Genomic DNA, 15,252 nt, shown 5'->3' with positions numbered 1-15,252 from the left:
CACATATATGTTATATATATATATATATATATAGGTTATATATGAGTTTATTATACATTATATGAATATATATCCAGACTTTTAAAAAGATAAAAGCCCACGTAGTGGGTGATTTGATAATTAAAATCCATTGACTTGTGCACTTCACCTCTCACATTACCCAAGGTAGAGCCCAAGTAAAGTAAAATACCTTTCCCATTAAATCTTTTCGGTTCTTCTTCTTCCTTCTCGCTTTCAGAACCACAAAGTGAAATTGCAGCTCGTGCCACCACAGTTGAAATGTCAAATTGCCTTTCTTTCTCTCTCTTCCCTCATCTTCTCATAGACTGCAAAGCTGCAGAAACTCGCCAAGCCTCTACTACTACGTATAAGACCAGAAGTTGCAAATTAAGAGTTGCAGTGAATGTGGGATTTGCAACAGCCTATAGTGGCCCCTAGTGCCACCTAGACCGCCTAGTGAGCGCCTAGGCGGCCGCTAAATCCTCTCCACCTTAAGTGATCGTTTTGGTCGAAATCGAGTTGGGGCTTCGCCATCCAGTGCCTAGGCATTGCCTAGGTCAATTTTTAGAACACTGGTGTTAAGTAATGGCACTCTTTTGTAACGTTGTTAGAACTTTTGTCTAAAATAACAAGCTTTAAGGGGCAAGTGAGGGACATAGGTTATAAAAGTGCTAAAAGAGATGTCAAAATTTGAATATAAAATTTAAATTTGAACCTATGTGGCACAAATTTAAATTTGAATGTGACAACCCGTCCCTAATTTTACGTTTTTATTAATTTTAAAAGCGTCAATTTATGAAAATGCCCTAGAGACAAGGACTTTGACTTCCATTGACCAACGGTTTGAGATATGTGGGACTTATTCTTTTAGCGTATCCTCATAGTACTCGTTGGTAAAAACGCATAGGCGAAAGCCGTTTGCAAGTTCGGATTATAACGATATAGTTATGGATGTTTGAAACTGGTTATATTTAAAGTTATAAATTATTTGAATTCTCACTTTGTGGGAAGGTGGCCCAATCGGATTTATGTTAGTAAAAAAGACTAATTAGATAAAGGAGCGAGTAACCAAATAGAATGGGAGGAAAAAAAGAAGGCAGCAGCCAATCAGAGAATGGGAAAGAAGCTCCTAGCTCTTTCCCGTGCACAACCTAAAACCACATTCGCGACCTTCCATTTTCTAAGGCCGATTCCGGCCAACTCCGATGGATTTTTTTCGACGCCACCACCACCATCTTGAAGCTCTCATTCCCCTCTACGAAACTTAACCAAGAACCACCTTTATAAACCACCACATGTGGTGGGGTGAAGCCACGAAATCCTACGCGTCAAAACCATGTCCGGCCACTCTTTTCAAATTTTCGGCGAATTGGCAAAGCAATGGCCAATGCCACCACTTGGGCTTTGTAGCCCATCATCCTAGGAGAAAATCCCAACCAACCTTGATCCCGTTGGACCACCGTAGACGACGAATCGACGCCGGGAAGCTTTAAGCACCCGCCGGCTTTGTGGGAAAAATTGACCATCTTCCGTCCACTTTTAGACTTCGTGGCAGGTATGAAAGTTGTTCCTCTCTTTGAGATCTTCATTTCTATGAAATTTGAGAATTTTTAGAAATAGTGGAATTTTTCGACAAACCGTGGCAGCTGGCAACCACGCGCGGCAGCGCATGGGCCGAGACTCCACCTGACCTTCCCAGACTAATTTTGAAGCCCCAATTCCATATTTGACATCCGTTTAGTGAAATTATGATGTTTAATATAGTTTCATAGTTGACCACCTAGTTGGCCATTAAGAGGTCCTTGCATGAATTGACTATCCAATCGTTGGATCATCATCAAATTTTAATACAATATGGTATGTAATATTTGAGGATACTAGAAACTTACGGATTAGAAATCTAACATACAGATCTTCCCAAATTGGATTTGTAAGCTCGTAAAATAAAACGTTGACTGCCACTTGAATTGGCAATTGGCGGAGATTCAATCGTTGAATCATAATGAAACTTTAGTCTTATGTTCTAGAAGTATAATGTGGATCTTTAGAAGTTTCTGATCAGAAATCCGAGATGCAGATCTTCCGGATTGAGTTACGTAGGGTTGTGGACCCTACCGTTGATCTTTGACCGAATGTTGACTTTTGGTCAATGGATCTCAAATCATTTCAGAATGTCATTCGGATGTGTTTTATGTAAATTACGGGTTCTATGGATAAGTGTTATGAGACGTGACTGAATAATTGTTTTAGGTGAGGATTGTTCATGACGTCTCAATATTCGTGCTTGGGAGTTAAAGCGCTAATCTAAGGTGAGTGGGTCTTTTCCCTTCTATCGTGTGTGTATATATATATATATATATAAGATTGACGTCTCCACAAATGTTTATAAATTGAATATTTCATATAATTTTTGTGAATTCTTTGGAGGACTAGTACGAACTACGAATGGCTTGATCCCTGTTTAGGGTACATAGGCAGTCTAAAGAGATGTTAGATGCAGCCATATAATAAATGAGACTAAATAATTGAGACAATAGCCTTGTTTGGGGAATTGAGCAACGTGAGGGACACTGGTGAAAATGTGAGATTTAACCCTATGATTTGGTGGTTAAATGTTGGTCATAAATCAATGTGTGAAGAATCAAGAAATTGAAGTAAGGAAACGTAAGTAATGATAGTTAATTAAACTAGTGTCTAGTTGGGCTTATCACCGATAATTATTCATGAAAATAAATAGTTTGGAAGTGGGGTGTTATAGATTATGCATTTCACGCCATGTTATATTTATATATTTGGAAACACTATGTTATGGTTGAGTTTTAGATTGCATCATGACATATCCATATGTATATTATCTACACATAATTACTGTAAATGCTTTGAAGTGCGAAGAGGAACGCAGGATGCACAGGTAAGTTCAGGTGAGTTTATGGTGTTACTCGAAATGATCGAGTTATGGCATGACTATATTTATGTTTTAGGTAACTCTGACATTATCGTATAGGTTGTAATCATAGGCAACTCCGACACTATCGTACAGGTTGCCCATGAGTCGTACATGTTATGTTGAGATGCATTGAGAGCTCATAAACCTGCACCCCGGTGTTAGTGCTCCCGTCCGTGGCCAAGGCACAGTCCTTCATGTGATGTTCACCTCCCGCACCTTACGCTCACCTTGGATCCAAGGTAGGTGCACAGTTATGTCGTACATACCACAATAGGTGGTCCCGACTCGTAGTTGACCTGCAATTATTCGCATAGTCTTCACGTGATCGTAGCACTTGAGCGTATTTACACCCAGTCATGTCGTACATACCACTTTAGGTGGTTCTGACTCATGTGCAGGTAGACTTATTTAGCTATTGATTCAATCGTACAGGTCACTATAGGTGACTCCGACTTGTGTACTAGGATTGATTGATGAGATATGGATAAGTCATACATGTCACTATAGGTGACTCCGACTTATGTGCTAGCATTGGTTGATGAGATATGGGTGCAGTCGTACAGGCCACCATAGGTGATTCCGACTTGCGTGCTAGTATGGGTTATTAAGCACATGATTATTTATATTGCTAATGAGATGTTGAATAGTGGTATATTTCTGGATTTACTGTTAGTATACATTTAATTTCATACTTCTACATAGTATAATTTTCTGGAAATTATACAGGTGTTACGGCGAGGGGTTACTGCATTTGGTAATTGAAATTGGTTTGAAAAGTTTTGTTTCACTCACTCACATGTTCTATTTTTGCACCCCTCCAGGTTCTAGCAGCAGAGTTCTGTATTGACGAGGATTTGTGGCACTTTTCAGTACAGATGTTTTCTTATGATGGTATAATCATTATCTTACCTTACTGTACTATACATATGCTCTGTATTACACGTGAAATGGGTCCAGACCCGCTCATTGCGCACTCGTGTACTGAAGCACTTTTAGATTTTAATTTATTCACATTTTATACATTATCACACTTTATGGTTTCGTCACCTTCCAGGTGTCGGCCAGCACAGCTCGATTCGGGGTCCTAGTGGACATTCCGGGTCGAGGTGTGTCATTAACCCTATGTGGCACTTTGACATCATTTACAGTTTTTCTCTGTTAAATTAAACTATTATTTTATTACATTAACAATAATAAAAAATATTCTAATACAAAAATGATAATAAAATTATAAAATGAATTTAATAATCAATTAAAAAAAATATTTGAAGATGTTGTTTAGGTAACAGATGTCTTCAGTCTTAATGAATTTGTACCTACAAAGCAATTAAACACTTTTGATCAAGGACCAAAGCCACGCATCTACAGAGGTTGGGGGAGGTTTACCAATGGATCTCTGATGCCTAAGTCAATTCTTCTGAAGAAAAAAAGAAAGTTTAGGGCTTAATTGCGTATAAAAAGCTTACCTTAATTTGGTGTAGAATGATGTATTTATAGAGCATAGGGCCATCCACATGTCTAGGGTTTTCCACGCCATGTATCATCATGTAGTTAGTCAAGTTGTGTCATCCATTGGATAAAGGAGAGAATTATCCCAAATATATTATAAGTGAAATAATATTTTGGGATTATCTCGTAGTATCCTTGATTGGATTTTATTGTGATTCCTTGCCTAATTAAGTTGATTTTCAATAAGGAATGCTTTATAGATAGGATTTGGTTATCAATTCCATCTTTAATTTCCTTGACTTTTCTCCTTACCATGAGCAGAGGAGTTTGGAGAAGTTGTAGTCATCAGCTCAGGTCTTCTTGGTGGTCGTACTACTCGTGGAACTGATTTGAGCCTCGCCATTTTAATGAGAGCATTCTCATTTCTTGTGGGTAAAAGTCCCCATGTCAACTCTAGGATTTTTCAAAATATTTTTTTCTCCATAAAGGCCCCCACACATGCTATGCTACAGTAGGGATGTGCAAGAGGTGTTGAAATTTCAAGTTAAGTGGGTTCGCCAAAAGTGGATCATCGACTGCATTGGATTATGAGATCTAACTTGTAGTGAAAGTCATTTAGGAGATGAGTCAAACTGCCTATATATTATTTAATTTTACCTTAAGCGGAGGATTAAATAAAGCTAAAGAATAACTATTTTCCAAACATGAAAGAGAGAAAACCAAAGGAAATTGTGCCCATTCCCCCAGTTTTCTTCTTTGCTTACCTCGTGAAGAGTTGACTGTCACCTTTTTTGTTGTTGTTGTCTCACCAAAAGGTAAAAAAATTGTTCTTCTCTTTCATGTTGCTACCACGAGGTAACTGAGGTGTAGTGTATCAGTGGGTTGCAGGGCCTATTCGGAGTAGATGCTAGCACCAATGCAGGTTGGGCTTGCTAAGTGGGCTGCTAATATAGCTTCTTAGGATGAGTGCATGGAGTGTTAAGCTGCGGCTAGGAGCTGTATATCTGAATTAATGTGACTGGAGTGGCGGAGCAGGAATTGGTGCGGCTGGAGACGATAAAGTAGAAGGTCGGCATGGCTGGAGTCGCAAGAGAGGCCCATGGCCTCATTGGTACGTTGGCCAATTTGTTGGACCTTTAGTTAAGAAGAAATCAAGGACTTCCTCTGATATTTTGGGAGTTCTGCGGCTTCTAGAAAGTTTGTTATCGAGCTATCTCCTTCAAAGGATAAAAAGGAAGCTGCTGAGCCTAGGAAATCTTACTCCAAAAGAAGCTAAAGTCTGTGGTTAATTCTGGATCGACTTTTGAAAGGCTTGCTACTATAAGAAGCGGGGATGTGATATAACCTGTATCTTAAAATAATGTATTTTATTCCCGAATGATGTGAAATGACCATTCCGATCAGCCTTACCTCGGCCTTTGAAAATCCTAGTTCTACACAGACCTTTCAGGGTCACTCTTAGTATTTTCCAACAGAGCTCGATCCAAGAAATATGTAGGTGAAAACCGTTCATGAAATTCAGTTGTAACGATAGAGAAATATGTGAGCAAAGTCAGAGGTACTTCTGCCATTTAGACCTTTTATAAATAGAAGGCCCCAAAATTATTGGAGACACTTACCTGTTATAGAATGGTAACCTGCGTGTTTGACCCTTTCGGGTTTTTCGACCTGGTTCTGTAGAAAATTTCTGACGACGATTCATACTGCTTTCTGGCAAATTGATCGTCGCCACCAGCACCAATGGGTAACCCTCGATCCTATAAACTAAAACCACCTAAATTTTAATAAATTAGACCAATGGTTTTTTCTTGAACAAAAGTAATAATTTGGGAATTTTTTTAGGAAATCACAGAAGAGATCTAGAAATATTTGAAGGAGAATCTCACCGTTAAATTCGGATCGTCGCACCTCAAGATCAACAAATCCGACGATTGAAGTTAATTGGGAAAGTAACTATTAGAACCAATTTCGTGCACCACCATGGATGGTGGAAGCACAAATACGAGTAACCTGTAATATAGCAAACAATTGTGAGCAAGCCTAAGACTGGGGAAAAGGGTGTGCCAGCCAAAGGCTATTCGATGGTCAAATTAGTAAGAAAATATAAGAATCTAGTGGTGGCCAAGATGATTATGTTACCAGAGTTAAACCCTCGATGGCTATATTTATACTAGTCGGGAAAGAGACCTTTTTAGGATAGAGACCTTATTATAAGCTGGGAGAATCCTAGAAGATATCTAGAAGTAGATATTGTACCCTCTTAGGAGTTATGATTCCTTGTTGCCCACTCCAATTCCTAGATTATAGGAACTCCAAGACTTATAGAAGATCTAGTTGATTTCAGACTGAATCAGATCCCTACGAAATAAGCATGGTTATTCCAGTGAAGTCGCTCGAACTTTAACTATTGCTCCGAGACATAATGATGGTGGCACAATTGTTTTGTTAATCCAGCTCCACTTAAAGCTGTTAAGTTTATAACCAGACTTCTTAGGTAACTGTATTTTAATCAGCCTTACTCTGGCTCTAAAAAATCATGGTCCCACAATGGCCCTAACTATGTATCTAAAAAGCACTTTTTCCGTTTAAGGATGGATAGTTATCTAAAGACCATGCATTTCAGAATAAGCTAGACTACGTTTAGTTTGGTTTTCTTTTTTCTAATGGTAATTTGATTCTTTGTGGAGTAATAAAGACATTTTGGATTTAGACATGCAATCTTGAGCATCGTGCCATAAAGATCATAATGATGATGAGTATCACATGGGCACACTTTGCAAAGAGTGGCCATTGGCGATATCTATTGCAATATGCACACATTGCTGATTGGACTACCTCAGCTAACTTGGCTAAAGAATTTTATATGTATCAGAGCTCTGTTGGAATAAAATTCATCTTGGGGATTGCCTACTATAGATGCCCCTTTTAGACCTGCTGAACACATGGTTGGATTTTAGAGCCACCCTCAGATGATTTCCGGATCGGCTTTTTAACTATTCCTTCAATTGCGTACAATCTAGGTTTGAATGTTATAACCCACAACCTTTCTAACGCACTAAGCTTCTAAGTTAGGGCACCATGTGTGTGTGCCCGTAGCCTGCCAATCATAATCGTGCTTATTATGGCTCGAGTTTCCCAAGTTGCTAACTAAGCAATACAAAATTGGCTAAAAGAGACTACTCTGATAGTGTTACTTTGAATTTTTTAGACTTACAATCATGCGAAGTTTTCAAAGTTTACGTTTTGCCCAAGTGATTGAGGTATTCTATTCATCACCAAAAAAAGAAAGACACAAACTTTGAACATAAGATAAACAAACTTCATAATTTCTTTATTGATAAAGGAAATATGATTGCTTGACAAAGGGGTGTGATTGAGTCCAAAAAGGATTGCTTATATATCTCTGGGAATGAGAATCAAATCACTCGTGTAGTTCTAGGAAAAGATGATGTAATATAAATTTTACATCAGTGATCATCTTTGACGAACAATCTATGACAAGTGGTTAAAGAGATGAGTTCTCCATGGATTTGTCTTCACGTAGACGGCGACATTCCAATTGAGTTTGGAATGGACGACCTACATATCCTTCTCAGTTTGCTCCGAGCTTGCCTTATCCTGGTATCTTTGTGTTTTCAAAGACTTTTCTTTGGACTAGATCCTAATAAGCTTTGAAGTTTAATGCCTTTATTGTAATATGATCGGATCTGTTGTTAGTAGGCGGCAAGTCGGACCTAAGCGCATTCTTATCGTTCTTCTGCGAAGTCAAGGTTTGACTTGAGGATTATTGGTATTCCATTATTTGATATACAGATTCAGTATTATGGTGACTTGGACTAACATGACGGCTTCTGCTTTGTAAACTATGGAAAATGGTGTTTTTCGAACTATTGTACGGTATGCCATAAGACCCCCGGCAGCTCTTTTGTCCATTTACTTTTCTTTTCGAGTCTTTTCTTTAAACATTGTAAGATGGTCTTGTTTAAAGCTTCTCTCTGCCCATTACCTTGTGTTATCTTGGAGTGGAAGTGAGATAACAGATCCTAAGTTCTTTATACGAATTTGTGACTTCTTAACTCGTAAACTACATCCCATTGTCTGTGAGTATGGTATGGGCAACTTTAAATTGGCAGATGATATTTTTCCAAACAAAAGATTTGACAGTCGTGCTTATGATTCTCGGCAGAGGTTCCTTCTTGATCCACTTCAAGAAGTAATATATTGCCACTATTAAATATTCCTTATTTCCTTGTGCTTTTTTTAGCGGCCCAATCAAATTGATGCCCTATTGCACGAAAGTCCATGACCCTATTAAAGTATTAAGTTCTTGTGCATGTTGATGGTTCATGGGGGCGTACCTTTGACATTTATCACAATTTTAGGCGCAACTTGTGGTGTCTTGACTCATGGTAGGCCAATAGTATCATGCGGTTAACACCCCCTTCTGTGCTAGCAATCTTCCTCTGGCATGGTTGTCGCATATTCCAGAATAGATGTCGTTTAGGACTGCAAGCCTGCCTCTAGAATATGAACGTCGATAAAACTATTTACGGATGATTATTTATCTCGAAGCCTTTTAAACAAGTTTCCTGGCCAAGTGGTGATTGTCAGGTAGCTTTCCGTCTATGATATAGTTGATGATTTCATCTATTTAGTTCTGTCAGTTGTCGATGGTTGCAATTACTTCTAGCTTCAGTTCGCAGATGCTTGGGACATTAAGGTATTGAAAAAGATCGTGCGCAGAAGGAAGTGGTCGACGGTCGAGGCTATGTTTTCCAAAGCGTCAGTGTGGCGATTTTCTCCTATCAAGATTTGCTGGATTTCATACAATTCGAATTTTTTTTAGCAGCAATTTAATTTTGTTCAAGTAAAGCCTCATCGTAGGGTGATGTGCAGCGTAGTCTTCTGTGACTTGGTTGATTATAAGCATCGAATCGCAATGGATTAACAATTCTTTCACCTGGAGGTCTACTTAGGGGTGGGCACGGGTTAGGCCGGGCCCAAATTTGGAAGAACCTAACCCTACCCATTATAAACTGTAACGAGCCGGGCCAGGCCGGGTAGAGAGATTTTGAGTTTTGGAACCGAACTTAACCCGACCCATTTCAAACAGGCTGGTTCAGGACCAGTCCAACTCTATTTTTCTTTTTTTCAAAAATACATTTTTATAAAACTGCACTGCAGCAGCATAGACATTTTCAAAAATTACAAGAGCTGCTTCAAGCTTCTGCACAGACAGATTACAGGAGCTATTCCAAATCCAAACAAAACGTAAACATTAAAACCAAAATAACATCCACATTAACATCTGCAATGACATCAAACTTCCAACATCATTCCTCATTGAATCTATAAGAAAAAGAATAACATCAAAATGACATCCAACCCCCAATATGTTCACATTATAATTATTCTATCTGAAGATTGTCAAGAGAGAGATAATAATTTGATAATAATTCAATCAAAATGTTAATGTGCCTAATTGTCAAGAGAGAGATAATGGAAGTATTTATTAATCAAACAAAGAGAAATATGTATTCGACAAATACTTTTTCAATTTCTTTTTGAAAATTGAAAAACAAGCCACTGAACTCATTTACGCAAAAGATGGTAGAATTAAAATGTTTAAACTTGGATTCCAAATCAAAGACATGTTTTTCTTCAAAGGAACTGTAATTCAAGCATGCCTATGTTACCTACAAATTACAATTACTGTTGGAAGTCTTCTTGAGCTCATACCCATAATCAAATTACATGACCTCTCCACAACAATTATCAAGAACACAGGAATTACTTATTCATAAATACTTCCAAAACAGAATGGAAAGTCTGGAACATTGTCTTCTTGTTCTTAATTCAGATATGAATAGGTAATTCCTTGTTTTGGTGTTAGTTTGTAGAAATGAATGAATAAGAATCAACGAATATCTTAGAGGTGGATGAAACCAAACCAATCATCCCAGGTATGGGCCTCATAAGTACTCATCGGTCATTGTCGATCATCTTTGGAATAAATTAAAAGCAACAAAAGAGACAATCAAAATCTGTTATTCATATACCATCGAAACTATTGTATCAGAAACACATGGAAGAAAATGGTACATGTATTTGTCTGTTCTTGATCATGGATTTGTTTGTCCTTTCATGACACAGCTTCCCATACTACTCAATGTTAGTACTGTGAGGCTTCATATCAAACTTGTGATCCACTTTACCTTCCACAGAAACTTTGCCTATATTGAAAGCAAAAGCTTTTGACTATTTTTATCAACCTCAAAACTAAACAATGTACAAAGAAGAAAGAAGGTAGTAAAATGGTGAACAGGAAAACAGAAGCAGGACATATAACTTATGACTTGATGAACAAATTGGCCGTCAATAGAGCTATACTTATTAGGGAACAAGTTTCAGCAGGAAAACCCATCAATCTGTAACTAATACAAAGTTATAAATCTCCTCAAACCATACCTGTAGATTAATGAAAACCCATATGGGTCTTGGGTTTCCTCAACTTATTCCAGGAAGTGACATCGTCAGAGTACAAGACGCTGACGTGGATCTTCCTGAATCCGAACATTGGGCGCTCCAAATTCAGACCCTGCCCACACCAAACAATAGAGTTGATGCAATTGGTTTCTATTCCCAACCAGAGTTATCCTCACCTTATCAATTAAATCCTTCAAAACCCAAAACCCAAAAATCAAAATTAAAAACTAAAGTTTCCCAATTTTATTTGAAAAAAAAATTGAAAATTACCTGATTGGCCGAAAGAAGTTCGCGTCATTGATCTTCCAAAGTCGACAATTCTTCTTGAATCTTCTTTATCCTCGAAACCAACTTCATCTGGTTCGCATTATCTAGGTATGTTTGCTGGAACTCTCTCTCGAGCAGGTGCTAGACCACCGTTGGAGGAGGGTTTTGGGGGATGATTGACAAACAGTGACGGAGGGAAGAGATGACTGACAGAGAGTGATAGAGGGAGGAGATGACTGATGAAGAGTGACGAAGGGGAAGGGACGACACACGCTTGACTGTGAGAGATAATAAGCTCAGGGTCCAGTCTCTAGACAGAGTCGAAGACTCGAGAGAGAGAACCTAGGGTAAAACTTACAATTCAAATTGAATGGTAGCTTTATCTTCAATCTCATCTGTCCATTGTAATTACAAATGGGCCAGTCCCGGTACCCATTTTTCTATACTTCTGGAACCGGCCTGCCTTTAAATTTTCAAAGGCCCGCCCCGCCCCGCCCCGTTTCTCTTTTTAAAAATTAGGAACCAACCCATACCCTCCCCAACCCGTGGTTCCTATCCTCGTTTACCCACCCCTAGTTCTACTACCACCCTGAGTCCTGTTGGGAGCACCTTGTATTCCATTTTGTTATTACCTACCTTAAACTTGAGCTTTAAAGCTTACCCAAGTATATATTCATATGACGTTACCAAGATCATTCCTACCTATAACCCTTTTATATTCGATGATTTTTCTACGTAGAGTTTCTAAAGGCAGGGGTTTTTAAGCTATCTTTGAGAGTCTGCAATGCTCATAATATCTTATGCTGCTATAGTGAATTCTGCTACGAAGTCCAAGCTAATAGATAATCTCGTGTTGCCCCAACTCAATAGGCCATTTGGTGACCCTAGAAGATGTATTGAGGTTGTGCAGAATGGATCGCAGCGGATACTCCATCATCTGGACTACTCTGAATGATTAGAAGTATGGTCAAAGCTTTCTGGCTGCTGCTACCAACGTGAGGATGAGTTTTCCATTTTTTTGGCATCTAGTCTTTGGTTCAATAAGAGTTTTTGGTACATAGTATAATAGTTTCTACTCCCCTGACTCTTCTTGAATCAAGGTTGGATTTATTACGCAATCTGACACTGGCATATTTAGGTGCAAGTCTTCTCCGTTTACCAGCTTGGACAAGTATTCTTTTAACTTTGTAAAGGCCCTTTCACACTTGTCTGTCAAGTGTAGGCCTTTACTTTTCTTTATTGCAGAGAAGAAAGGTTTGCACTTATCGAGGGATCGTGAGAGGAATAGGCTAAGGGCGGCTGCTCTTCTTGTCGAGCTTTGTATCTCCTTCACAATTTTGGGCGATTACATCTTTATGATAGTCGTGATCTAATCCGGGTTGGATTTGATTCCAAGTTTGCTAACCAGGTACCCCAGGAATTTGCTTGATCCTACTCTGAAGGTGAATTTTTTTTATTTAACTTTATGTTGCATTTTCGGAGCAGATCGAATGACTCATGGTGGTGGATCAGATGGTCTTTTTATTTTTTCCCCTTGACGACCATGTCGTCTACGTAGACTTCTAGCTTTTCTCCGATTTTTTCTCTGAAGATTTGATAAACAAGTCTTTGATAGGTTACCCCTATATATTTAAGACCAAATGACATAACTTTGTAATAGTATGTACCTCGGTCGATAACAAAGAACGTTGCTTCCATGTCTAGTTTGTACATCTTTATCTACTTGTAGCCAAAGTAAACGTTTATGAAGCTTAGCAACTCGTGACCTATAGTCAAATATGTGAGCAGGTCAATCCGTAGAGGGCGTATGGATTTTTTGGGCACACCTTGTTTTAAGTTTGTAAAGCCAACACACACCCTCAATTTTCCATTTTTCTTCTATACTAGTACAGCGTTAGCCAGCCAGTTCGGATTATGTACTTCGACGATGAAGTTGGCGTCCTTGAGCTTATCAATCTCGGCTTTAATGATCTTGCTTTGTTTGGTTTTGGGATTTCATTTACGCTGGATAACTGGTCCAACAGTTGGGTCCAGGTGGGATCATGTTCATGTTCTCAATAGCGCAGCAACCCTATTGAGGGTGTAAAGGGTGGTTCTTCTCTTGCTGATGCTGTCAAGAATGCCCATCATTTGCAGGGAAAGTTTACCCTTGACCATTGTTTACTAAGACTTGGCTGACCAAGGTGTTTGAGATTTGAACCTTGATAACAAGGGCATCGTGGTAAGGAGAATGGACATCCTCTAGGTCTTAATCGAAGAAGATCAAGATATTGAAGTCAATGGTTAGTGGTTTGTTGATTGAAGCCATCATCTGCGGCTTCTTGCACGCCGTTTTTCTTTCTTTTCGGGTTTTTCCTAGATATTCTTGTTCATCGAATATGCAATTTTCTTGGGAAATGTTTCTTTCTTGCAGTACTGGATAGGATAAAGACTTTGAGCCTTCTGAACTTTCTACGGTGTATTTCGAAAACGGATCGTTAGTGTGACGCATCTGGACTCAGATCAAGAATTTCTGTTAAGATTTGGGTTGGATTAGCTGAATCAATGCTTCTTTAAAACAGGAGATGACATCTTTAAGATCTTTCACTCGCATCTTCAAGTCAGTGAGTCTTGCTGGTTCTTTGGCTAGTGGGCTCTCTCGGACATCTTATAGGGATAGGCATATCTCCATGAGATCTTCCCATATCTGATCTACAGTGAAAACCACATCGTTCTTAGGGTCAGCATCAAGCGTCGTCGTGGGGACAACGCAATTGCAGCAAGATGATTTAGGAAAGGCCTTCCTAAAGGTAGAGTGATTTGGTTGAGAGCAATATGAGTTAACTTTCAATGAAAACACAAATTGTTGAAACCAACTTCGTGCACTGAAATGGATGGTGGAGGCACAAATCTGAGTAATCTGTAAAATAGTAAACAACCGTGAGCAAGCCTAAGATGGGGGGGCTAACAAAAAGCTCTCCGACGATCAAGTTAGTAAGCAAATATAAGACTCAAGCGATTGACAAGAGAATTAGAGTTTGATGAATGTACTACCAGAGGTTAAACCTAGACGGGTGTATTTATACCAGTCAAGAGAGAGACCTTTTCAGGGTAGAATCCTTGTTCTAAGCTAGAAGAATTCTAAAGTATATATAAAAGTTAATATTGCACCCTATTAAGAGTTGTGATTACTTGTGGATTTCTATATTGTATGAACTCCAAGACTATAGAGGATTTAGCTGATTTCATATCAGGTCAGATCCCGTGTCCTGCAAAACAAGGATGGTCATTCTTGCGAAGTCACTCGAAATTCGTCTACCGCTTCGGAAGAGGATGATGGTGGCGGCATTAGTACTCCGTTAATCCAGCTTCACACAAAGTTGTTGAGTCTATGACTAGACTTCTAAGGTAACTGTCTTGCAATCAATCTTACTCCGACCTTAGAAAATCATGGTTCCACAATAACGAACAAAGTCTCATTCTCTGTGAACACGCAACAAAGATGCCCCCATCATTGCCATACTGATGGAATGATTTGCAAGGTAATGCGCCTAAATACAAAACAACTCGAGTGCATCGTAGCATTCACAAAGTTCACAAGGTTTGAAGCCAAGATGCCATGCATCAAAAGAACTAAAATGGTATGCATTCTGACTTACTCTAAAAAGCATGGCCTTTAGATAACTATCCATACTCAAGAGGAACAAGTTCCTTAAGATACATAGTTAAGGGCAATTGTGGGATCATGATTTTCCATATTTGGAGTAAGGTGAGTCAAAATACGCATACCTCAAAGTCTAGTCATGGACTCGACAACCTTCGCTGCAAAGCTGAATAAACGAAACAACGATGCCACCATCATCCTATTTCAAAATCAGTGGGCAAACTATAAGGACTTCGTTGAGATTGACCATGCTTGTTCTGCAAGATACGAAAACCTAATCCAGCAATGAATTAGTATGTTTTCTATAATCTTGGAGTCCTTACAGTTTAAAGATTGGCATGCGCCGTAAGTAATCACACTCCTAAGAGGATGCAATATCTATCCTTAGTTATCCTCTGACATTCTCCCTGTTTAATAAGGATTCTACTATCCTAAAATATCTCTTCCTCGACGCGTATAA

This window comes from Pyrus communis, chromosome 8 (genome assembly GCF_963583255.1).
Source record: "Pyrus communis chromosome 8, drPyrComm1.1, whole genome shotgun sequence".
NCBI lineage: Eukaryota > Viridiplantae > Streptophyta > Magnoliopsida > Rosales > Rosaceae > Pyrus > Pyrus communis.
The sequence above is the reverse complement of the archived record's forward strand: the minus strand, read 5'-3'. Positions refer to the sequence as shown.